Consider the following 25,222-nt stretch of genomic DNA (forward strand, 5'->3'; position numbering starts at 1 on the left):
GTGCACATCTGCTGGACAGATGATGAGCTTTGCAGTGCCAGTCACACAATTTCAGTGTGAATAACTGAATCAAAGTTTTCTCTGCTGCTTCTCCACAGCAGTTTGTTGTACAAACCATCATTTTGATGGATATTGCCAGGCAAATCATCAGGAGCATCACAGCATGGGGCCCAATTTCCACAAAGCTTCAGAAGTCTGTCTGAGTCTCAGGAGGATTGCCACGTCTTAGACTTGTTACGCACACCCATCTATATATCTCATCTCCAGCCCCTCAATAATTCCACAGGAAGGGTGAGAGGGCTCTCATCAGTTCTTCGCCAGCCAGAGTCTACACAGAGATCTCTGACTGCTAGGTGACAAGAGCATTTTTAACACTGGAGGCTGGTAGATTAGAGAAAATGAGGAATTGGCTCACCAATCTCAGCAGGGCTGCTGATGCAGCATGGTCCAAACAAGTCAAGCACCAGAAACTTGTGTTGTTTTCCAGCAACTGGAAGGTTCAGGAGTCTTGACCCTTATATACTTGACCCTTATATACTTTGGTCTCCTAAACTACACCATAACAACATTGGTGAAGGAGTATCAGGGACTGCTTGCTCACAAGTAGCAAAACAACATCAAGCCTTGCGTTACGTGAAATACGTTCAACAAACACACAAGACGTAACTGGCTGTGCATTCACATAAACAATACTCTTCTATATATTCTTATATATTCTATAAATTCTTATCACAATATCAAATGTTTATCTTGCATATAAACATATTGCACAAGTGCAATAATAATTGCCAACTTTGTGGAACTATAGTAGGCTCCAACTTGGACTTTATGAACATACCGTATGTGGAACAGAAACTAGCAGATATGTGGTCTTTATGAATGAACTGATCTATTGGGACTTCCGTCTATATTATTGCACTTTATGTGTTGTTTATGTGCAAGATAAACATTTTATATTGTGATAAGAATATATAGAAGAGTATTGTTTATGTGAATGCACAGCTGGTTACATCTTGTGTGTTTGTCGAATGCTCACAAGTAGACCAATGACTCTAGGCTTATTGACGCATACTGTGTCATTGCTCTTTGGCTGAGACCTGAGGTTTTTGGCATCAGCACTTCAAAGGACATGCAGGCAGCTCCTCCTCCTTCTCTGATTGTTCCAGGGTTTCTTCATTGGTTATAAACAAGGAAGGCCCCTCAAGGAGATACTGAGCATTGGATTCAGGAGGCCCTGCTTGTTTCTCATGGTCCTCAAGCTGTGGGGTGTCTGGTTCATCCTCCGAGTACTCAATGCTGGGTACTAGTTCAGTGCCAGGCATGACATCACCTAGCCCCCACCTGTCGGCCTTCCTAGTTATAACCCATTCAGAGGGTGGCTCTGGCTGCCAGCATCCTCCTCCTTAGTCTCAGCAAATAAATTTCTGGGTGACATTCTGCAGACAAGATTTAGTGAATGTTTTCTAAATGGTTTTTCAAACTAGTTTGAACAATGATGAGCATCTAAAAACTTTTATTGTCTGTGAATATTACTAGTTTTGACCAGCTCTAGTACTCCTTTGTTTGGCCTCTCTCATTCCCTATCCTTCATTTAAGAGGAAACAGATTGGTTTTCTACATTCCAGCCTCCAAAATTCAATCAGAATATCAAAGGAATGCAGGAAAACTCTATCAGGAAATGTTATTTCTTTTGCCTAGTTCTCAGTGTGGTGGCAAAACTGTGTCTGCAGTCCCATCAGACTGTAGTTAGAGGCTCACAAGAATGAACAGCCATACAAAACAATCCCTGCATGTAAAAAGTTATATTAAGGAAGAAGTGTTCTAACCTGTCTGTGTTCTTGAAAATTACTTTTCCGTGAGCAGATTCTCTTTTTGTACAGAGGAACATTCAGTCATGTGGGCTGTCTCATGCAGGCCAGTTTTACCTCAACACTGAGAACACAGCAGCACACAGAATGGATGTTAGAGCCCCTGATACTATTTCTAAAATAGGGCTGTAGCTCAGTGGTCGAGCGTCTGCTCAGGGCCGGCTCGCACATTGACTCCAGTGGCGCGGGGCGCTCAGGGGCGCCCTAGCAAGTGGAGGAGCTGCGCGGCGGCCTCCCTTTTTCCTCTGCCAGCCACGCCGCTCAGGATCTCCGCTCAGGGAGGTAAGCGAGCGGAGCAGGGGCACTAGGACCCTGTTCCGTTCTGCAGTGCCAGGGTCATCCCTCACTCCGGTCCTGCGTTTCATTGGCATTCCTGTTGGTGGGAAGGCTCGGATGCCTTCCCACAGTCTAGGACTCTCCCCGCTGCCCTGCTGGCTCTGCGGGGCCGGGACACCGGGCCTCTCTGCAGGCCGCACTCTCCCTTCCCGGCCCTGTGGCTCTCGGCTCAGCCGAGGCGTCGCCCCAAGGCCTTCCGGCTCGGGGGAGACGGCGCGCTCCTCCAGGGAAGGTAAGAGCTTTCCTTTAAAAAAATGGATGGGAAGAGCTGGAGGTGCAGAGTTTTTTTTAAAAAAAAGAGTGGGCGTAGGGGGTGCCCAAGGGATCCCTGCACCAGGGCGCCCAATGTGCTAAAGACGGCCCTGCATCTGCTTTACGTGCAGAAAGTCTCAAGTTCAGTCCATGGCATCTCCATAAAGGACGGGAGGAGAACCCAGCCTGAAACACCAGAGAAAATCACTGCCAATCAGTGTAGACAATACTGAACTAGATAGGCCAATGTTCTGACTCAAAACAAGGCAGCTCCCTGTGTTCCAATGCACAGAGCTTCATACTTGGAAGGAGACTGTATATGTACACATTTCCTGTTCCCTAACCTCCAATATTTCTCCAATGAAAATAGGGAGGTCTTAAGGAAAAGCAGGACATTCCAGGATCAAATCAGAAACCAGGACAGCTTCTGTAAATCCAGGACTGTCCCTGTTTTCCAGGGATTTACAGCTTCTGTAAATCCAGGACTGTCCCTGGAAAACAGGGACACTTGGAGGGTCTGCAAATGCCCCAGTAAGTCCAGTGCTGACTTTGGACCGGGATATTCTAACTGAAAGTGTAGACTTATGCACCATAGCATATTCCACTATCTCAGTGTTCAACAAGAGTTATCACATGACAAAGAAATTTATGAAAAGGAATGTTGGATGATCAATTTAACCTCAAGGCCTCACTTTGCTTAGCCAATAAATCATGAAAGGTGGGTCATTAGATGGGAGTGAGATTGTGCTTAATTTCATTTAGGATACCCTAACAAACAGTTCGAGTCAGCTACTGTCATACTGTCTTTTACAAATGTGGTATGCACAACTTAAAACACTATTGGCTGATTGAAACTGTGGACTGGGTCAATTTATTCATTTGGAAATTAAATTGGAAAAATAAATCAGATCTAAGTACTTGATTAGTTTGATAGATAATTCTTCTAAGAGTCAAAAAGAATAATAGCTCACTATCTCCTTGACACTGCTTTCACATCAAGCCTGAAGTCTTCAAAACCCAATATTTTCTGTAAAACACATCTGTTATCTATATTTACAAGATATATTTTGAGGTAAAAATATCTCCACGGTATTTCAAGTGAATCAGAGGAGGACCTAAAGAGAATGAATTAACTAAATCTGAAAACTGCAGAATTGACTTCACATGTAATTAGTCTGGCATATTGTGTTATCAATCAGTCAAGAATTTATATTAGAAAGTAAAACGTGTTATGTATGAGCCTCATCATGGAGCCTCAATATGTTTTGAAAGAAAGGAAAGGAAAACCTTTGGAGATTTTTTTTTTTTTTAAAGATTTTTTATTGAAGTACGAGAATTTTTACATACATTATATTCTCTCCTTCCAATGTTTAATTTCCCGTACCATTTTTTCTTTCCCTTCCCACCCCCTCCCTCACCCATAATCCATTGGAAGGGTTCAAACAGTTGTCCTCAGCCACGGGCACAATGTCTTTAATTTCCACTGAATGTCTTCTGGTCCAGTAGTTGTTATCCATTGAAGATAGGGATTCCATCTGGTCCTTATCGCAGTAGACTTGGCCTTCCATGTCATATCCTGTGACGTTACTGCCACGATGTCTGACTGAATAAATTCAAACAGATAATTAGTCCAGACCTCTACTGTCCATTTTTCTCTATCTTTCCAACCTAGAGCTATTGTTGCCTTTCCTGCTAGTATCATTGCTTTGAAGGTATGCTGGTCACCTTTCTCTATGGCCGTGTTTCCTAGTATACCCATTGTCATAAGATTGAAGTCTATAGGTAGCTTCACTTTAAAAACTTCATTAATAACCTTAAGGATTTTATTCCAAAATCCCCCTACCTCTGGGCATTCCCAATACATATGGGAGAACCATCCCTTGGCTTGTTCACAGTGCCAGCAGTTAGGGTTCAATCCTGGTATCATATTAGCTAGCTGGGCCGGAGTTCTATACCATTTTAGAAAGAATTTTAGTTCGAGCTCCCTAAATTTGCTTACTTTAATCTCATCTATTCCTTTCATTATCCTTTCGACCTTTGATTCGCTAATTTGTTCTTCTTTACTCCACATCTTTTGAATAAGTTGGGTTGTCAGTTCTTTATTTGTAATCATCCTCTTATAGATTTTACCTATCATTCCTTGTTTAGCTTTTTCCATTTGTTTATATAGTTCCTCTATTGGCTCTTCTAATCTCATATTTCCTATCTCTTGAGCTTTAAGAATTTTATTATATAGCCCTCCAATTTTTAGCCAGTATTGGTTACCTATGTTCTCTGTTACTTCCTGCAATGACTTTAAGGACTCTCCTCTATACATATCTTGGACTATGTGATATCCCTTAGCACTAAGAATTTTCCACCATTTGGGGTCGTCTATTGCCTCGTATATGCTTTCTAAGGGTGCCCACAGGGAGATCCTTTTTAACCATATAGGTTGCCATCTCTTCCATATGCCTAATGCCAATTTCCTGGGTCCTATTGTAGATTTCAGATCTTCCTTAACATTATTTGTGAAGATTCCAAATCTTCCTGCACCATTGTTGGCCTCGTCCTCAAATCTGATCCACTTTTGTTTATTTTTTGCTCCAATTTCTAGTAAAGTTTTTAATTGGACGGCTTCATAGTAATTATAAATGTTGGGGAGGCCCCACCCTAATTCTGATTTGTGGTTATACACAAACCTCTTTTGTGTCCTTGATTTTTTACTTCCGAATATCCATTGTCTTATCTCACCATTCCATTGTTCCAATTGCTGTTTTTTTATCTCTAGTGGGATGGCTTGGAAAAGATAACTTAGCTTGGGGACCCAGAACATTTTGGTAGCCTTGACTCTAGCTGTAATGCTTAAAGTTTTGTTTCTCCATCTTTTCATATCCTTTAGTATTTTATTCCATGTCTTCTTATAGTTGAATTCTGCGGTCTTGTTAATATTCCTATAGAGTTCAATACCCAGGTATTTTATTCTTTTAGAACCCAGGCCCATACCTGTTATGCTATTTATTTCTTTTTTTTTTCGGTAGGTTTACATTAAAGTACATTATTTCTGATTTTGTTATATTTGCCCCTAATCCGGAGTATTCCTCGAAATCTTCTAATATTATCTTTATTTCTTTTATCCCTTCCTTGGGATTTGTTATGATTACAATAATATCATCTGCAAACAAGTTAATTTTCATCTCCTCTTTCCCGATCTTATAGCCCTCTATCCTTCCACAGTTTCTTATTCTTTCCGCTAGTTGTTCTATAGCCATTATAAATAGGAATGGCGAGAGAGGGCACCCCTGCCGAACACCTCTGCGTATTGGAAAGGGTTGGGAATGTTCTCCATTGACTCTTACCACTGCTGTTCCATCTTTATATAGTTCTTGTATTGCAAACCGATAAGCCTCTCCTATTCCATATTTAGTCATTATTTCCCCTCTCTCCACTTCCGAGAATGCACACATCCCCTCCCTCCCCTTAACCATAACGTTTCAATGATACACTTAGTTAAATGGCCTTTTTACTTTCCTTTAGGGTGTATCATCCTGCGGGTGTGTTCTTGGTCTTTTCTCTGGTCGTGTTGGAGCTTCTCCTGAGGGTCCTTCTCCTGGGTCGACATCTTCCATCTCCTCCTCCATTTCCTGGATCAGCAACTCATCCACTTCGATTCCCAGCTGAGTCAGCAAAGCCCCAGCCTCTGTTGGGTTCTTAGCGATAAGCCTCTTTCCATCTTTAAAAATAAGTATAGAGGCAGGGTATACCCAGGAAAACTTTATATTGTTATTATGCAGTTTTTGTGCATAAGGTTTCATTTGGTTTTTTTGCCTTAAAGTAGCCTGGCAGAAGTCTCGCTTCACCCATACTCTTTTTCCTTGGAAACTCAACTCTTTAATTTTCTTCAAGGTCTGGAAGGCCTGTTGTTGCAACTTCTCTCTTGAAAATTTGATTATTACATCCCTGGGGGATTTTCTCCCCTTGGGCCCTCGCAAACGATGAGCTCGTTCCACATCTTCTGGCTTCAAACTAACTCCTTGGGTGCCTAACCAGGTTCTCAATGTTTCTTCTAATTCTTTAGCCAGTATTTCCTCTGGGATTCCACAAAGAATCATATTAGCTCTTCTCTGGCGATCTGACAATTCTGCCACCTGTCTGGTTAGAGTAGTTACTTTTTTTTCATTTTCCTGGGCTAGCTCTTTAGCTTGAATTGCTAATTGCTTCACCCCCTTAATTTCGACTGCTATCTGTAGGACATCCTCCTTCACCGACTTAATATCGTCTCTAATGTTGTTTTGGGAGGTAAGCATTAAGTCCTGGAAAGTTGCTAGCTGAGCAGACAAATCTTTCATTGATTTAGCCATCTTTGGACTGTTGAGTAAGGCCGTAGGTAGGAGGAAGCTGCTGGGCGTCCGTTAAGCTTAAAGCTAATTTAGTGACTTGCTTACCAGGTTTGCAGCATTGAATTTGGCACCCCCGGATTCTCTAAGGCTTCACACGCTTTCTTTTATCTTTGTTTTCTTTTTTCGGTTTATCTTACATTCCTTTAGGCCATAAATTGTTTAGCGTGGCAGGGGAGTTCCGAGGCAGACGACCGGCTCGAGCTAGAGCATGCGCACAACCCTGAACCTTTGGAGAATTTTGAGCTGAGAGATGATGAGGGGATGTCCCAGGTCAGTGGCCCTTTGGCCCAGCTCTGCAGGAGTCTTCTTAAGTTGAACTGTTTCTATCTGTTTAATTCTTTTTGTGGAGCATTTTGAGGGGGTGTTTGTTTTTTACAGTCAAGCGGTATATAAATATAATGAAGTAATTAATTAATGTTCTTACATAACCTGACGTTGGCGCAAGGGCCAAGGGGGTCCCTTGTGACCTCTTTTCCAATGCCTAGTAAGCACTGGGCTTTGAGAAGGAGGTGAGAGGACTTTAGAACCCTGCCCGAGCCTTGTACCTCCTTACCAAAGCCATAGCTGCCACGTTTTCACTTTTCTCGCGAGGAAGCCTATTCAGCATAAGGGAAAATCCCTGTAAAAAAGGGATAACTTGGCAGCTATGACCAAAGCCCGGTGCCTTCCTTACCCAAAGGGAGCGCCAAATTTTGGCCTTGCACAGGGCATCATATTACCAAGCTCCATCCCTGTTGGAGAGAAGGAGGAGAATGAAGGTATGTATACTGACCTGCACAAAGTGTAGCATAATGGCTAGTCAAGCCCTACCCCAGAAGTGGGACATGGTCTTTTGAAAACTCAGCCATTGTGTTTTTCTGCAGTTAAACACTGAGCCATCCAAAAGGTTTCCTTGGCATGTGCACCTTTAAATATTGTTAATAAATAAGAAGCCAGGGAGTGAACTGAAGTTTTGTTCTTTATCCTCATTGCTGCAGCCAGAAGATATTAAGAGACTACATTGTGATTCAGCCTGTCCTCTGCCTTCGGGGCAGCACAGTAGTGGATTTTCCGTTACTTTGACTCACAAGGTTTGAGGGTAATCAAAGTGAAAGGCTGTTCTAAAATTCCCAGTGGCATAAGTAAGTGGTATTTAAAATGGTAGAATAAGGAAGAGTGAATACTGTTCCCTTCCTTTATTTTGGCAAGTTCAGTTTTCAACTAGGACACCGGACTTCAGAAGATTAATCTTTCTTTATTATTTAAAAAAGAGGGGGAAGAGTGATATCCCCCTGATACAAGGGTATTCGTGCTCATTGTCAAAACACATTATGATACAAAAATGATTTGATTTCCTAATGTGGTTCCACTCAATCAAAGAAGTCATATCAGAACTCTTCATTGTCACTCGATGTAGCTCATTAATTTTTAGCAATAACATCTGAAGGATGTGAGTCAATGAGTTTCCTTCCTCCTGAAACTTCTGTGGAAGGCACCCACTTTTTCTAAGAAGAAAGGCCACTTTTTCACTTGCATGTTTCTGTCAAAGAAAGTAATTTGTAAAGTCATTGAGCATCTTTTGTTCCTTCTGTTCTTTAAACCTTGGGGATGTGGAGTTGGTGAGGGGGTGTCCTCATGATTTAAAAAAAAGCTTTCAACTCTGAGAATATCTTATGACAAACACATGAAATAAGACTTTTCAACTCTGTACAGAGGTTCATTTATTTTTTTAAAAAAAATACATGCACGGTTATGAAGTAATTTCATATCAAATAATATTTACAAATGTACAAAATCTGTGGGTGTACATTTCAAAAAATACAGCTTTTTAATTAAAAAACTACACAATAAATGGTATGTATGCAAATCATCTGCAAAATGTAGCTTCCTAATGGAAACTATAATAGCAAAATTAAGTAACAAAATTTGACAGAAATATTAAATGTTATTTGACTGTACAAGCCAGAAGCTATGTGAACTCTTTGACCTTTCATGTTAATATTATGAACTATTAAAGCTCTTGGAGTCTGAAGATCCATAAACATTGTTCTTACATTGTTTGCTTTTTTTGTAAATCTCAGTAAACTCACAAAAGGTCAAGGATTTATTGGAAAAAGAATTCCTAAATGTAATAGCAAAGTGAGTATGTGTTCCATTGAGAATGCACAACTTTGTTCATTGATGTTTCATGATGACATCCACCTTTGGATCCTATTTCCTCCCCAGCCCCATATCCCAGTAGCAAATGATCTGATTTGCATGTAGAGTCAGCATCATGGGAACCACTCCTCCATGGTGTAACCCCATAGTATATGCTAAAATACCAGAGCCCCATATGAGGGAGAAATCATGAGCATTTCTCCCATCCAGTCATCCCCCCGTCAGTTAAAGGATGCAATAATCTAATGGTAGACCTTTTCCCCTGAAAGGACTCAAGGCAGCTTACAGATACATTTAAAAACCACTAAAAACACAGTAAAAAAATCATTAAAAGACAATTAACTATTGGCAGAATTAAAATGATATGCAGATATAAAATCTGTTTCTAACATACCAATAATTCCAATAAAAACAACACAGCAGCCCTTTCAATAAAAGCAGCCAGCTCCCAAAAGCCTGTTGGAAGAAGAAAGTCTTCACCTATCGGCAGGAGAACAACAAGGAAGGAGCCAACCTCCCTAACTTCTCTAGGAAAGGAGTTCCAAAGTCTGGGAGTGGCCACTGAAGAGGCAGGTTCATATAAAGGAATGTGGTATTTCAGATAGCTTGGAACTAAGCAGTGGCATGCGGTGCATTTTTTCATAGAGGAACAGTTAGGGCCAGACATGCGCATGAGCATCGTGCCTTCCTAAAATAGGCAGATGCTTCCTGGGCACCAGGAAGGGGGTACCAGGCTATAATACTTCAATACTCTAATTTACTGGGAATATTTAAGGAACTGGTCTAGTCCCCCTAGTCACTGTCTGCACACCACTGGAACTAAGCCATGTAGGGCTTTATAGGTCTTCACGAACACTTTGAATTGTTCCTGGAAACAGACTAGTAGCCAGTGGAAACGGGCACAGCTGGCACACTAGCTTTAACTATGCAAATGCACTCCTGACCACCATAGATACCTAGCCATCCATGCTCAGGGTTGAGTCCAGGAACATGCCCAGACTGTGAACTGGTGTCCTCAGAGGTAGCATTATATCTATCTATCTATCTATCTATCTATCTATCTATCTATCTAATCTATCATTTAATTTCTATGCTGCCCTTCATCCAAGGATACAGGGCCATGTTACCCCCATTGAGTGCAGGTGCTTCAGAGGTAGTTGCTGTGCTCAGTTCCTAGGTGTCATAGGTGCCACCTCCCTGGGGCCCTGGATGCTCGAGAGCCCACAAAATTCCCCATGGAGGGTCTGGGCACCCACAAATTTCAGTGCCAGGGCCAAGCACACTGCATGGCACCCACGGCCTCAGGTACCCACAGTCACAGGGCCAAGATGGCACTCCTGCTAGGTGTAGTCATCATAAGACATCGGAAGCTGCCTTATACTATATTAGACCATTGCTCTATCTATTTCTGCATTGTCTACTCTGATAGGCAATGGTAATCCATGATTTCAGGTGAGGTTCTCTCCCAGAAGTCAGTTGTGCATTGCAACATGCATGTACATGCAGCGCATCAATATTCCCAATAGCAGGATGCATCAGAACCTGCACCCGCAGGTAAACCTCCATTGGAATTGAGCCAGCACAGACTGGGGCATCCTGAGTTACCATACTTTTCCGTGTATAAGACTAGGGGGTTTTTTTACTCAGAAATAAGGTTTAAAAACTGGGGGCATCTTATACATGGGTAGTGGGTAGGGGTGACGGGTGATTGGTTGCAGCCGTGAGCTGCAGATTGTCATCAGCGATTTGTAATGTGATTGGTGGCTGCGGCAAGGGTTGCTGCCACTGCGGCAATTGTGCATGCTATTTACTACTGCTGTCGGCGATCGGGCAGACAGTTGTAGCAGATGCGAGCAATTGTTAGCAAGAGGCGTGAGCGATTGCAATCATAGGGTTAGTGATTAACTGCATTCCCCCCCCCCCCATAAAATGCTCAACAACTCCAATCCTCCCTCCAAAGAGTTCAACAACTTTGGGCCATTTTCTGAAATTGGAGTCCCCAAAAATAGGGGGCATGTTATATATGGAAAATTACGGTATATCCCCACTTATTTTCTTAGAATTTCAGAAGCATGGATTTAAATAGAATAGCCACAACATGTGTGCATCTGTTAGTTCAGGATCACCGGTAATGCTATCATTGTACAAAAGTCCAGTGTGATAGCATTAGCCCTCTGACAAGGAATCTCAAGGAAGAAAGAACTGGAAAAGCTTCAGAGCCAGGAAATATAACCAAAATATCTTCCTCTAGTGGTCTTTAAACTCCTATACATTCTTAAACTGACATTTGGAGAAGTACATTTTTAATGGGTCATCAAACAGGCACTATGGGAACTGCAGCGAAAGACTGTGCCAGAAACTTTCTGACCTTCTCAAGGTGTCGGCCTCATTATGGACAATACCTGTCAGCTTTAAAGGCTCAAAACTAATTTGCCGTCTGGATTCTCTCTTTCCTTTTTGATAAATAACAGTAGGAGTGAGCCTGGATAACTTTTCTTATTGCTGTTAATTTTCAGACAAAACTGTACCAAAACAGAGTTAAGGTTGCCAAGGCCTCTCAGTGATTTATGAGAAGTAACTTGCTTTATATATGAGAAAGTCAAACTCGCAGCAAAGTTTATGCTCATAATTAAGATGACACTGAAAGGAGAGAAAAAACGGGGATTAATCCACCCAAAGTTTAAGCCATTTTAGATCCCATTGATTTCAATAGAATAAATTATCGGTAACCATCTCCCTCTGAAATCAATGGGACAATCAAGGAGTTAATTTCAGCAGGATCAAAGCTTCTATTTTTGGAGTCTGTATACAATACAGATGGTACCTAATGTTGATTTTACCGTAGCAGAAAGTGCTCGTGCAAAGCATGGAACCTGATGTTCACTAGGGAAGGCTATTCCCTAGGGCAAGGTAGGTCAGATCCCTACCATTATTTTTTTCTGCACCCTAAAAAAGAAGGGATCAAGTTGCCTATTAAGAGGAATCCCAGTCCTGCTCTCCTTTCAAAAAGGGTGATTAGTCTCAGTCACTGCGTTCAGCGCCGGCCACAGCAGTTCCTCAGCATACGCTGGATCGCTTGGGTGCAATCATGGCTGATATTTGTTCAGACCCTGCAGCCATATCAAGGTTTAATACAGAGCTGGACTCTTTGGCTCAGCAATTTGGGAGGCAGCCTCATTCTCAGCCCAGCCCCTCCATGTCTTCCACTGTTTTGGAGGCTCATGGTCCTTCAGATGTGAGCAAAGGGAGCGAGGCTTATGACCCTTCTGGTGCCTTGCTCTCCCAATTTCAGCCTTCCAGGATCCCAGTCCCAGCCAGCCCTAGGGGTCGTCCTAGTAATATGGGTGCCATGATGCAGCGGGCCTTCCGGTCCAGGAGTTCAGGGCCTCAATTTGCACAACATGGGTGGGGGGGAATCTTCTTCCCAGCCAAGCTCTTCACGTGTTTTTAGTTCTGTGCAGCTTCGGTCGGCTCCTTCGAGGGAAGCGCTCAGCATCCAGTCTTCGGAGGAGGATCTCCCGGTGCCTAGAGTCCCTTCATCTGGCAGCAAGCGGCAGAGGAGTCATCGCTCCAAATGCAGGGCCAAGAGGCGCAGAGATGGTGTTTCCTCCTCTTCTACTGGTACGTCTTCTCAGACCTCCGATGACGATTCAGACATGGTTCTGGGTCTGTATTGGGTCTGATGTTGCAGTTCTCCCAACATATTCCATACCCTCCCAATGGGCCCCAGAACAGTCAAGAGCAATTTGGGGGGGAGTGGAGGGTCTTATGGGGAAATTCTACAGAAATTGGGTGACCTGCTTTGCATAAGCTGATGCACTTTCTGCTAGCAGAGAGTCACCATTGGATAGAAGCCTATATCATTAAAGGGGAAATTAAGTAAAATCTTATCTCCATTTTGATGCTAATGTTTTCATTTTAGTGTTGTGTTTTATGATTTATTTGTTTATTTTGTTGCAAACTGTCCTGAGCACTGAGGCTGCAGTGAAAATGTGGAATATGAGTTCTCTACAAACAAACAAACTTTGCATACTTCCCTAAAATAAATTTTGGGTTATCAACTTTTGGCACCATAAATAAAGCAGATTCTTCCATTTGATGCACTTTCGGAAAGGCACTTTTAACAAGAGGGATGACTTTGCACAAAGTTTAAATTTTCAAGCATGAAGCAGTGGTTTTCAGAATGCAGAAATCGGTGTCCAATAGAAAATCCAATTCTTCTATGTAACTGCATAATACCCTTAGTGTTATGGTGAACACTCCAAGAGCATATTCCATCCAATGCATTTATTGGCCTCATCATAAATGTTTTGTAACAGCCCAGAAAACATGGCTTCATGGCACCTGAAACCATTAAGTCTCAACATAATAAAAGTTTCCACATTTCCAAATTCAGTCAATGCTAGGGAAGTTCTGGCCTTCACATAAAATATTGTGCCTCCAAAATGTACAGGTAGCAAGTAAGCATCAATATTCTGTACACAAAAGGTAAGAATTTGGAGAGAGAGAGAGAGAAATGGCACTTTCTTATTAAGTGAGTGTGGTTGGATTGCATGCATAACAAACATAAACCTTTCCACCTTTAAATTCTTTACTGATTTGGCTGCATAACCCTGAACTGCATGCCTGCTGCTCATTATACTTGAAGGCACACTGTGCGCCTTCCTGACTAAAAATAGCCCTTTTCCGAATTCAATTTATTAAGCAAGAAATTCCCCTTGTGGGTCTTTTTAAATACTGAACCTCTGTGATAAGGGTTTCCTTCACTGCCGCAGAAGAAGATAGTTATTGTTTTCGGAAGCCGATAAGCCAGTCAGCAGGAAAAAGACTTCTTCCTTTTTTGATACCTACCGTAGGCAGATGCAAGGAGGAAAACTCTTCATGCGGTTTCCTTGTTCCTCCTTTTCGTCGTCTTCTCTAATTAAAAGCACTCTTGAAAAACCCTTGGGAGACACACCATGGAAGACAAACAAGGAATTTTCCTTGGATGTCCAGCCTCTGTTTCCTCAATTAATTACAGACCTGCAGAGTCAAACTAGGGGTGCGGGGAGCAATAATATTTGACATTACTTACATAATGTGGCCATATGGCCTTCCTCAGGTGAGGCTGAAACAGGGCTGACTTTAATGTTAGGCAAACTGAGGACCCCACCCCAAGTAACAAGCTGCTGAGAGTGGCAGGAAGGGATGTTGGAGAAGTGAGCTGCCTAGGATACTCTGTGCTTCCTTGGTAGGTTGCTGCCCTCAAGTGCCATAGTTTGCCAGTGTTGAAGCAAGATTCAAGATTGTGAATGCCAACCCGTCTTTCATAGGAACATAGGAAACGCCCTTATACCAAGCCAGATCTATTTGTCCCTCTGCCTCATCTGGTGCCTCTCCAGGGTTTCAGACAGGGGATATCCTGTCTGCTCTACCTGGAGGCATCAGGGATTGAATCTGGAACCATTTTTGGAGGCAAAGCAGTTGCTCTTTCGCTGAGCTACACCTGGTAGAAACCTGCACTTGAAATCTGCCACCAAGGGCAGAGAGAACTGGGCTGGATGCTGTGGGTCTTATTATGAAGCAGCTGCATGGATCCATATTACAACTATCAAAGGCAGAGGAAAACAAAGGAAATAAGCAGGAGCATTTTTCTGTTATTCATCCTTTAACACGTAGCAGGCAGTTTGAATGAAAAATATATTACAGACAGATGTTGGCTTTCTTCAGTTATCATTGTGCACACTAACACAATACATGTTGGCATACTGAATCTCCACAAACCAAATGTCAGCCATGACATTCATTGCAAGTTGAATTGTACTAGCAAGGTAGGTAGCCGTGTTGGTCTGACGCATTTGAAATAAATGAATAAATACATAAAATTGTCCAGTAGCACCTTAGAGACCAACTAAGTTTGTTCTGGGTATAAGTGTGCATGCACACGAAAGCTTATACCCAGAACAAACTTAGTTGGTCTCTAAGGTGCTACTGGACAATTTTTTATTTATTTATTTATTTATTTATTTATTTATTTATTTGTGCTAGCAAGATCAGCAAGATGTTGCATGACCTCTAATGCTGTTGTCTTTCATACAGCAAACATAAAGCTCCTAGTTCACAATGGTGGACCAACATTTGTGATTTTATCCTATATTTATCCTTTATTTCTTGGAAAACTAGCTTGCCCAGTGATGATGCCCATTTTCCTAAAGTGCTGTTATAATATGTAGTTGATAAAGGCTTGAAGGGGCATCATCACTGCCCCTTGGCAGTGGCAAAATGGACATTTTGAAAGTGTGGCCAATAAAGAAGGTTGGATTGCCAGTGAGTATTTCCAAGTATAAATCACTATGCAATAGCTCAGACTTTTAATATTACCTTTTATGAAGCCATTAAGCCAGTCAGCATCCTTTCACTTGTCTCCATCATGTCTGGAAGTTCTGACTGTCAGCTACAATTTGTCTCCTCGCATTCTTGATTATTTGAGCAGAAAGAAAATGTCCCAGGCTTCGTGGCACAGAGGTTTTAGATGTGCATTTGAGTCATATTCTGCTTTCCTTTTCCTTGAAAGGAATATGTGCTTCCTTAAAAGGGGGGGGGAGGTACAGCGAGCATATTGCTATAGTTAAAAATAAAGGTTCCACTTTTTGTAATTTAAACATTTTTAAATGTCAAAGGGAATGAATCAAAAGCAGTGCATTAGGCTGATCATTGAACAAGTGCAATATTTTGGAACTAGATAGTGGTACCAGCCCTGGGCATAACCTATACAAGAATATCAAAGGCCATGTCATGTTTGGGCAATAGTTAAAAATAATGTTACATTATACATGTATAGGCTTTCTTTTCCACCTAGAATAATTAGATACACCCTCAAGGTGATGCAAACATACACATTGATTCAAAACCATTTATGATATAGTTGTACTTAAAAAATGCTCATAAGTGAAGGCCTGGCCAGGGTGGTTTCCCTCTTATATACCTGCTGGGATTGACAAGGCATCTTGTCATAACTGAATCTCATAACTCTCCTGACAGGTGATTTGCTCTGCAGCCATAGTGTGGAAATAAAGGATGAGATTTCCCACCAGATACCAGGTACTCTACTATTCAAATTACGCCCCAGTGTTTTTGTTACAATCCCCTTCTCAATTTAGTGATCAATTTTAATCTAGAATTTAAATTCTTAAAACTTTCTTATTTGTTAATTCGAGCAAGTAAACTACTGCTCTCACTTCATTACAAACAGTATTTCTACCTGCAACACACTTGCGCAAACCTGCTCCTCTTCCTTTCACATATATTTTGTTGCCATTTGCAACTGCAGCTGCCTCTGATTAGTTATCATTTAACTCTTTGGGGAAATAATTAGTATCACACGTCATGTGCTTGGAAGTTGCCGAACCAATTAACCAACTAGAAGGATTACTGTTAATAACACCAGTTTTCCTATAACTTGATAGTTTTGATGCACCACAAAAGCATTTTTAGTTTGCTTTCTGTTGCCACCCTGGAACTTTTCTTTATTAGTGCCACTTTGTTTTGTACGATTCCTTGCAAATGAAAGAAAACAACTTTTCTGCTTGTATATGTTGATAATATAATTTTGGTTACTGAGAATAAACAAGATTGTACAAAAACAAAATTGGGCACAGGCCTGGCCAGGACATAGGCGTCCTGACTGTGACAAAGGTGACCTGTGTGCTTGCTTGCTTGCTTGCTTGCTTGCTTGCTTGCTTGCTTGATTAATAGCTGTTGGGAACTTCAAGGTCCCTGCTCTCCCTTCTTATGGTCTTTGTACTGGACCTGGAGACTCCAATAGAGAGTATTCCGTGTCAAGGAGGAGGGCAAGTGGGCACCGTATCAAATGACAGGGCAGGAGCTACACGGAGCAGGGCCTTTTCACTGGTGGTGCCCATTGTAGGCCTTGCTCTTCCCAGACCTGTTCTCTTTTGGCCTGTATTTTGGAGCTTTATAATTTAGGAAGACTTTGGAAGAACTGGTTGACAAGTCTTATCAGTCACTGACATATGAGCAGATTTTTATTTGCTGCTATTCTGGGCTTCTGGTGCACCAAGCATAATAGAGTTGGCCAGGATGCTAGAAGGGATACAATTTATGAGCTTTCTCCATTATCTGCACAGCAGGGGGTGTTCAGTCAATAGTGCAAAGGCTGAGTTGAAGCATTCCCTGCTGGTTACCTGCTTTCAGCAATAGGGGTCGCTGTTTGGTAGTACCCAGTTGGTTAGCTGTCAGATTCTAGAGCTCCCTATTGGTGGCTGTTAGGTAATTCACAAAATACAGAGTCCAAGTTTTTTCATCTGGTCTATGTCTGAAGTCCTAAAACACAGTATAACAATTGGGCTCATTGTCTCAGGGTTTGGGGGGGGGGAGAGGTGACAAAACTGATTTCCAGTAAGTGCCCCCTTTTTTCCATAACAAGTCCTTGAGTCTGTACTCTGAATAGTGACACCATGGACCTAGAAGGTGCAGGGCTTGTCAGTCCAACCCCTGCACAGTCTCATCAGGGCTGACCTTCAGGCAATTGGAGCAATTGGGCCAAATTGGACCCCGCGTGCCACTCCTAAGGGAGCCCCCACAACGGGGCAATCTAGATGGGTTTTATTTATATCTATAAGATTTTGCAGACTGTGGCAGGGGAACTGGGGCCCTACAAAAAAAATTCAAGTTGCACCCCACTGCTTCAAATTGGGCCCCACTGGCTAGCCCTAAGTCTCATGGTTGCTGGGCCTGAGTTGCCCTGCCCTTGCATGAAGTCTTGGGTTTGCAATTTTGGGAGAGGGGAGACTGCCCGCTGGGGAGCGGGATGTCTGGTGAGGCCCCCTAGATTTAGAGGCCCTAGGCTTCAGCCTACTTAGCCTACACATAAATCCGGCACTGACTCTCTGCCTGCATTGCCTACTGCTTCCTAATATATTTCTTTTTATCCAGTAAAGATAAACATATTTTGCCTAAATCCCTGCATGTTAAGAGTTCTACCTTCTGAGGGAAGCTATTCTCATCCCACAATGAATTGTGGCTACATATCCCAGATCTGCTTGGATCTCAGAGCACCCTCTTTAGAGTGCAAGAGCCTGCTGTTTTCGCAAATTTTTATTCAGGCTTTTAACAGATTTGGGCTTCTGTAGCTCCATCCTGACTGCTATAGTCTTCTTGCCCATCTGCGCATGGCAGTATCAAGGGAGACTCTCCCATTTTGGAGACTGTCTTGCATTTTGGTAGCGGTATTTTGTTCTTTTTATATCCACATACATCAAATCTCTGTATCCAATAAGCGGGAGATACTCAGCTGCTTTAAAGCTTGGGAAACAGCGAAACATGCCATGTGATGGCAGCAACTATAATAGGGTTTTGAACTCCGTAGGCTGTAAGTAATACGGTTTCTGCCACAGAATTTGAGAAAACACTAGGAGGCATGTCGCAGCCCACACAGAAATGTACAGAAAGTCATTTCAGCCAGAGTCATGCTAAACTGCTGGGCTCCTAAAAGCTTGCAGTGAAATTGGTTGTTCTTTAAATGGCTTCTTCTTTCTGACTGTCTTTTTTAAAAAAAAAAAAAAAAGTAATTGCTTTTTTTCTCCCCCTGGGTAAGAAATGAGAAGGAAGCAGTCTGGAATCTGGAGTCTAGCACAATATACAGAACTGCAAAAGACAGAGAGTTTGAATAAGGATAGGTGATGACACCTGTCTATTTTTTTTATTATCTGAACCTTAAGGCAGCTCCTTCCTCTTGTCTTTTAGACAGAATTCATTTTCTCAGGTTACTCATTACCTGCCTTTACAAATGGCATTGACTTCAGTACAATATTAAGTAGGGATGGACACTTCAGTCCATTTCCCGTCAGTGTCAGTTTCACATGCCATACATAAGTCTGATGCATTTCATTTCTGCATTTATCTGCAGCTTTTTATTTTAATAAACTCCACCAAAAAAAAATCATATTTAAATATATATTTACATGCTTAAAAACCAATGCTAATTGGTATTTTAGAACAACATATGCATTTCATAAATATACATTTTAATACATTTTTGTATTTATTTATATGTCACCTGAAAACAATCCAAAGGGATTGTTGCATTCTGATCAGCACACAAGTCCAAGAGGTACAGATTAAGGTCAGTTTCACAACAGAAATGAGATTATGGTATAATCTTTCAGATGCATGAAATAGTAGTCCTCAGCTGCATGTGTATATACATGCATATGGTTGTAAACGGGGGATTCTAAGCAGTGGCGTCAGAGGGGGGTGAAATTAAACAAGTACCGGTGGTGACAATTCAATTAGAGCAAAATAAGCACAGTGCCCCCTTTGCAACAGCAGTGATTGACTTGGCAATGAGGGTTGTTGTGGAATAAGTAATCCACTTTCAGTGATGTTGATTATGAGCTTCTGTGATGTTAATGGGCTAAGATAAACTTCCCCAGTCATGACTGGTATCCCTTCCTTTGCCCCCACCCTCATTTAGCATGTGTGACCTCGGAATTCCACACCCTGCATGGATTCCAATGTACATGACACCCAATAACAGTCTAGCTAAGGAGCAATGATCCTAGTTTGCTGTACACCAAAATGTACCCCGTAAGATTAAGCTATGATATCAGAAACTTTCTGCTGTACATTTCTTCTCTAGAAATAAAAAATACTTTAGGAAAATAAGGACAATAGTTTTTTTAGGCAGCTGAAAATAAAAGCTGCTTTTATCAGCCTAGTATGCATTTTCATTTGTGAAATGTTTTTTTTTTTTCTTTTTCTTTTGCTCTTTGCAGAGAACTTGCTTGCTGACGGTAGGCACGAAGCGTGGGATATTCTCAAAACACATTAAAAGCCCTAATTTGATCTTGAAATCTAACTGCTGCTGTGATTTATACCAGGCTGATGCACTTGAGAATTCTTCCAGGGCCATGGTTATTGCTGTATGATTAACTTCAAAAACAAGGTTCAAGTGTTGAGACTTGCTCCATGCAGTGCTTTCTCAGAGTTAAATATAAACTAGGAAGGATGGTCACTTAATTCTTTTTCATTTGCAGCCTGGAAGACTTTTGGTTTTGAAACATTGGAAACGGGGGAGGCGGGACACACATACACAAAAGTATTACGTATATTTCTGCTGCTTTTGGTGTGCTATAGCGCAGCCTTCGACAACCCAGGGCCCTCCAGATATTTTGGACTACAACACCTATCAGCCCCAGCCAGCATTGCCAGGATTGATGGGAATTGGTAGTACAAGACATCATGCCAAAGGCTGCTATACTGAGTTGAGAAACAGATAAACCAGGCTATGCTTAGAAATCCAGAGTCTAAAATTACCTGACAGCACCACTGTCTGACCCTCCTCATTGAGTCCAGATTCCACACAAGAGATGTATGTGTAAAGTGAAGCCACATTCACACCAGCAATTTAAGCATTATGATACCACTTTCAACAGCCATGGCTTCCCCAAAATAATTCTGGGAGCTGTAGTTTGGTGCAACAACCAATTTATTTAACAAGGAACTCTGGAAAGTGTAGCTCTGGGAGCAGAATAAGGATCTTTTAACAACAAACTACAGATCCCAAAATTCTTTGGGGGAAGCCATGACTGTTAAACATTGTTTCATAGTGCTTGAAATGTATGGTATGGTTGTGGCTTCCCTTTACACATCTCTTGTGTGGAATCTGGACTCAATGTGGAGAGTCAGACAGTGGTGCCATCAGGCAATTTTAGACTCTGGATTTAATGGTCTTGTGACACACACACCCCCTTTAGATGATAATATGTATTACTGCACTCATATGTATGATCTTAGCATAGATACAGTGCACCTTAATGGGGAGAAAGAAGGAGAAGGAGGAGAAGTAAATGGGTGAATAGGTCAAGCTTGGTCAGAGCCAGAATTTTTAGAGAACCTTATTGTGCCTGGCTATACTCAAGTTATTGGGACGCGGGTGGTGCTGTGGGTTAAACCACAGAGCCTAGGGCTTGCCGATCAGAAGGTCGGCGGTTCGAATCCCTGCAACAGGGTGAGCTCCTGTTGCTCGGTCCCAGCTCCTGCCAACCTAGCAGTTCGAAAGCACGTCAAAGTGCAAACAGATAAATAGGTACCGCTCTGGAGGGAAGGTAAACGGTGTTTCCGTGCTGCGAGATGAGTGCCGCAACCCCAGAGTCGGTCACGACTGGACCTAATGGTCAGGGGTCCCTTTACCTCTTTATACTCAAGTTACCCATGAATCTTTGGGGTGGAAAATGGCATGCGAAGCTCTTCTTTACAACCTATATCTTTCAAGCAGCAAATGTCTTCCCCCAGAATTATTTCGCATAAGTCCCATTGATTTCAATAGGTTCTACTCTGAGCATGACTAGCATTGGATAAAATCCTATGTGTTTGTATTTGCACTCATGCACCTGTATAACATGCATGTATCAATCCAGAGTATAGTTGCCATTCTGCATTTTCAATCTTTTGCAGACATTGACCTACATCCTCTATTGAAATGAACAGGTAGGCTGTACAAGCTGGAGCACGGTGTGTGCTTTGGACCAGGGCACATGCATTGTGTGCCAAATGCCTCACAAAGGCCTATCTCATTCATTCTCGCAACAACACATTTTCCTGTTATTTGTTGCAATGCTACTTTGGGGTTTCCAAACACTCTTAGAACCAGCCCTGCCTTTGTACAGCCTTCCATACTGTGATATGATATGCAAATACCTCTACCCAGAGAGCATCTTTATACAAAAAGATGGTGTGCTGGTATTAATCTGTCCTGAATAGGATGGTGGATAATAGTGTAAAGATCTTATGAGTTTTCTGTATTCAAGTTTGGGGATTTGCAGAGGAGGGAGCCGGGGCAAGTCATTAATCATCTCACTAGACGGTTGCATTTTTATTTATTTTTTACTGTTTTATACAGAAACATCAAACTGGATAAGTTTGTCCCTTCCTGCCAGTTAGGAAATGATAAAAGCATAGCCTAAAATAATCTTAGTCTAATGCGCCTGTGACTCAACACACAATATAAATTTACCAAGTTTCTTCCACCTTTCAAAGAATACAATTATCAATGAATTATCCATCCCCTCCTTGCCCTAATTCTTCCCACATATATTTTCTCTTGAATATGGCAGCTCTACTGGTTGCAGGTCTTGAGACACTGCAGTTGTTAATTTTGTTAAAAAAAGAAACACTTGCACATACAAAAATCTAGTAATAATATATACAAAATCAGGCAGCATGCATGGTTTGGTGTTTTTTTTAATAAAAAAACTTCTCTACCGTTTACTTTCTGAATCAGCAAAAATAATGAATCTCTATGTCTGCAATGATAAAGTCGGACTCTTCACTCCTCGGTATCTCCATCTTCAGTTAGATTGCTTGCAGATCTGCTGAAATTAGATGTCAGTGTAAATTATGGGGTAAGCCATGTTACTCACCAAGGCTATGAAGGGTAGACACATAAAAACAAGGTGCTATTGAAGGTAATTTCTTCTGATCTTAAACTTCTGAAGTGAAAAGATTAGTGCTGATGTGGCATTTGCATCCCTGGCTTGCCTTTAATTGATGCAGACTAAATCCAAGCCCTTTCTCTTCCATGGCTGCTGTTAGTGTGTGCTTCCCCCACCTTCCCTGAGCTGTGAGAAGTCCCAGGAACAGTGCTACAAGATCTAGATGCCTTGGATGAGAAATTTCTGGGGGCTTAAGGTGTTGGGTTTTTTTTGTTCTTTTTTTGCACATAAACTCAAAACAACAACAACATTAATAGAGACAAACAGGTATGCCTGCAGCAGACAGCACAGCCACTAATCAGTTGCTCACCAAATCTACAGCAAGAATCCCTCCCCTCCCCACCCCCAGTTGTTTGCAACTCACATCTTTGGCTGCATGCATTTAAAGCACACACACACCAGTTGTTTGCAACTCACATCTTTGGCTGCATACATTTAAAGCACGTGCACGCACACACACACACACACACACACACAAATTGTGAAGAGTATACTTTGTTAAGGGCACTGGGAATTGTAGCTCTGTGAGGGGAAAACAGCAAGTCCTAGGATTCCCCAACTTGAAGCAATATTGCCCATTGGGTGGGGGTGGGATCTCCTAACCATTAGCGGCAAATCCACTGATCATCTCTTTATTACAATAAGGAAGCAAAGGTTGGTCACCCAGCTCCTATAATATTATTATTTCCTGCCACTAACCTTTGGGCACTCATCAAACAACAAAATAACTTTTGCAGAGAAGACAGAATAGCCATGGTTTCAGGGATAGAGGAAATCCCTCTGTGTGCTTCATCAGTACCAAGTCCCACCATGTTCAGTGGACACAGAGAATTGCAGCTTAAATGTTCAGCACGTAAGTGTGCCTGCAGACAACCTATACCTTTGAAATCAAGAAGCAGTACCTGCCAAAATACTTAGAAAAATAAATAGTCCCACCTGTAAATATTTTAAAACTGGCTATTTGTTCGTGAGGAAAAGAAACAAAATGTATGACTATAGGACCCTATCTGATCTTATGAACAAGAACCCAGTGAAAGGGGAATGCAAACACCGTTTAACCAATAAAATGAGTCATCAACTTCCAGAAATAAAACATTCAGTACAAATATTGAAGTTATGCTATCTGCTGGACAGCACTGTTTGTACTATAGCTAGAGGCTTATGCTTTCCAGACAAGTTCATTAATGAGGAGGGGACTGATTTTAGTTGCTACAGGAGAGAAAAAATTAAGTAAATTGAAGTGTTCATTTACTACGAATATAATGTATCTCTTTTAAAAACTAATAACTTATACCTGATCACAGGGGAAAAAACAGTTGCCATTTATCACTAACATCTCTATGTGCCTAGACAAGAATATGTACTTATTACAGCTGAGGAAATATTGCTCTGTGACAATAGCTCAGCAAGCAAAATGCTGAATGGGCAGGTGCAATGGGAATGGTGAGGAAACATCTGATCGGTCAGATGTCAGTTTGAACATTCTTAGGTTCAAATCCTACAACTGGGGGCACAATTTAAGCTGGGCACAGTAGGGATTCAGAACCTCATTCTGTATTTCATACCATGTGTGGCTGTTCTTAAGAAAAGCTATATTTCAGCAGTGTGGGCTGTGTATTCTGCATAGCTGCCAAGTTTTCCCTTTTCTCGCGAGGAAGCCTATTCAGCATAAGGGAAAATCCCTTTAAAAGAGGGATAACTTGGCAGCTATGATTCTGGGGTGGTTGTTTTTTAGATTGCAGTTGGGGAGCTATTTTAGCTGACATAAATACTAGAATCCAAATGGTACCAAGAAAATAAGATGGGAGTTTACATTACATCCCTTTAAATATAGGAACCTGTGTGGAGCTGGTGAGCTTAATGTGAAGACATTTCACAACAGCAACACATTTTTTTTTACACACCATTGGATGGGCCTAAGAAACTGATCACGATGGACACTCAGCAGGCCACCAAAATAACTGGGTAATGAACTAAGAAGGGACCCAGGTGGCGCTGTGGTTAGGGCCTAGGGCTTGCTGATCAGAAGGTCGGTGGTTCGAATCCCTGTGACGGGGTGAGCTCCCGTTGCTTGGTCCCAGCTCCTGCCAACCTAGCAGTTCGAAAGCACGTCAAAATGCAAGTAGATAAATAGGAACCGCTACAGCGGGAAGGTAAACGGCATTTCCATGTGCTGCTCTGGTTTGCCAGAAGCGGCTTTGTCATGCTGGCCACATGACCTGGAAGCTGTACGCCGGCTCCCTTGGCCAATAATGCGAGATGAGCGCGCAACCCCAGAGTCGGTCACGACTGGACCTAATGGTCAGGGGTCCCTTTACCCTTTACCTTTACCTAATGAACTAAGAACCACAACTACTCAGTCTCCAGTTATTTCAGCTGGGAATGTGAAAAGCAACCATGAACACCCCATTAAACGAATTAAATGTCCTTCGTTTTAATGGGTGGGAGTACGATAGGTGCTTGGCCAGTTGCATGTTCTGTATTTCTCCTGCAGAAAAGGTTCTTTGACCTATTAACAAAGTTGCTTGGTTAGAGAACATATCCCCATTCATGCAACCTTAGCAAGTAACTTCTAAGCAGAGTAAAAGGGACAAGCCATTCTACAAAATGCAAAATGTTAGTTCATTTCTCACTGTTGTGTTCAGGTTCTGACATTAGATCCCACCGAGCAGCAAAGCTAGTTGGAAGTTGAAGGACCATGGATAGCTCCAAGTGAACAATTTGCTCCCTACATGCGTGTTTCCCCTTTTTTAAG

The sequence above is a fragment of the Zootoca vivipara genome, chromosome 3 (genome assembly GCF_965207765.1).
Source record: "Zootoca vivipara chromosome 3, rZooViv2.hap1.1, whole genome shotgun sequence".
Classification (NCBI taxonomy): Eukaryota; Metazoa; Chordata; class Lepidosauria; order Squamata; family Lacertidae; genus Zootoca; species Zootoca vivipara.